Consider the following 2,500-nt stretch of genomic DNA (forward strand, 5'->3'; position numbering starts at 1 on the left):
CACTAGTGGGCCGAATTTGAATATCTGGGTTGAGAGGTGCACCAGGAAGTGTTGTTTGGGTATGATCCGCTTTTTGCATAAATCCTTAAATAGATTCAAATGTTGCTTAATTGCGTGTTTTAGATACATAACAGTTTCAGTTCATATTTTGTAAGCCGGTGCGATCTCCATGATTTCTAAAAGGGATGACAAACGTTCCCAGTGATTTCCTTCCTTGTCAACAAACTTGGAAAGAACAAGATTGCTGCAAGTAGCATTTTCCATGCACCTTGTCCTAGGTTGGTGAAACTTTCCCTCAACAAGTCACTCGCTGTGATCACTATCAGGCGGTCTTTAGTATGAGCATAGCCCAAGGGAAACTTTGGAAACTCGTTATTGAGTTCTGCAAGAGTGAAAGAGCCTTCACCTATGAAGAATCTTTCGTAATCAGGAACACCCTCTAAAAAAAACAGGCATGATATCCATTGGAAGTTGTTTGGTTACATCGACGTACGGTGCCTCAAATAGTTCAAGTGCCACTACGATGAAAATTTTGCATGTCCTTTTTTCTTTAGATTTTGAAAATAGACGTACTAAATAGGTACCATGCCAATTTTTATCTCAAAATTCCCACGGAAAGTATGATTATTGTAACGTAGTTTTTCGCTTTTCACTGTCCGCCATTACTCGAACGACAAACGACCGTGAACGAGGACAAGGGTTGGATCTAGCTGGATCGCCTGGGGTCTGACATCATATGCGCAACACTCAAAATAAAGGCGGCTAATTTCCGTCTATGAGATGTGAGAGATCGCCGAGTTGCTTTGTGCTGATATTACATACATTACTCCTTGATCGACTTGTTCACTTTGTCAAACGCCCAGGAAGCGATGCATGTATGACGTCATGAGCCAAGTCTTGCGTGAAGACCGCTTACAAAATAATCACAGGCTTCTCCAATGCCGTCCGAGTAATGGTGGACAGATTTTTAGCGGGTTTTTGGCTGGCTATTTCCCAACTTCTCTCGCTTCTATCGTTCCAAATTTAAATGCATTATATTATTTTGAACATATTGACTTAATTGACGTTGAAAAATTTTCAAAAGAAAACCAAAGATTTTCGTTGTGGTGGCACTTTAACTTCTGGTGCTGATACCACTTAATTTGAGTAATATTCCTTTAAGAACCTTGATGGAGTATTCTCTATTAGTTCAAGATACGAGTCGTGGTCTTCTTTTGTCCTTAATTTATTTCATTTTATTAACTTTGCCTTAAATACAGAAACAATTAATGAAAGAAACAATAAATAAATAAATAAATTAGGTAAGGCTGGAACCCGCAACAGCATAAGCCAATTACTCGGGGACCAGGGTATCCTAAAAAGGCTAAAAAACACTCGAGTACATTAAGATAACTAAGAGAGAGAAAGAAAAACTCAGAAACAGCAAGTAATATTTCCATTTAAGTGGTGCGCAGTGTTGCATGACGGACAAATGGTCTTCCAGGTTCGCGGGTCTTCTGGGTTATAGCAGTATACCACAGTGTGCAAGTAATACTGAAAAGATTGGCGCGAAAAGTTGGTAGGTTACCGTCGCAAAATCCTTCAACACTAGAAGCCAAAGTATTCCATATGCTAGAAGACCTGTTCAGGTAGGACCACTGAAACGTGGTAGTTTTGCATAAGCGCACCTGGTAATAAACAGAACCTGGATTGCCTTGGAGCAAGCCTCTGACACTTGTCGTGACCACGTTAGATTGTCACAAATCCAAACGCCGAGATCCTCTTCACAGTTGGTACGCTCCAGTGTTGACCCACATAGCGTGTAGGTACTCTCTATGGGATTGCGCATACGCGTAATGCGCATGACCTTGCTCTTTGTGCTGTTGATACCATATTTGTTGTATCTGCCCAGTTACTAATGTTGTCCAGGTCTTGTTGGAGCTCCGTAATGTTGTTTTGCGACTTTAAACAAAAGTCCTCTTCCATAAAGCACTCCTGTATCAATTCATCTCTTGCCATACACAGTCTAAATTTTCTGAATGCCCCCCACCCCCCCAATACTTTCTTTAAAGCCACCACTCACTTGCCTCGCATGAGTGTTGGCTAACAGAGCGCAGAAGGCATCCCCTTATCCACATAATTCCCCCAAATATATGGAAATTGTTACCATTGTGAAGTCACTTTAGTTCATTTACAATTGGAGAAAATACTGCTTTGATTCCGTATTTTTTCAGCAAAGCTGTCTTGCAGATTGCAAGCAAATGAATCGACTTAAGCTTTGATCTATACTTCACATTGATCTTCACAAGGTTGTAGTAAACAAACCCCAGTTTATGGACTTTGTTTGTCAAGGGATTAGTGAGATTCACGTCGTCATAATACATGATGAGCTGCAGAGCAGTTTTGTCACAAGCTAAAAGTTCGTGACTTTTAGGAATACTTCCATTGCTGAAATCTTCGTAAATACTCGTGATTTGCATTGTTCTGGACCATCAAGAATCATATTAGTAAATGTGTTGAT

This window comes from Montipora capricornis, chromosome 10 (assembly GCF_036669925.1).
Source record: "Montipora capricornis isolate CH-2021 chromosome 10, ASM3666992v2, whole genome shotgun sequence".
Taxonomy (NCBI): Eukaryota; Metazoa; Cnidaria; class Anthozoa; order Scleractinia; family Acroporidae; genus Montipora; species Montipora capricornis.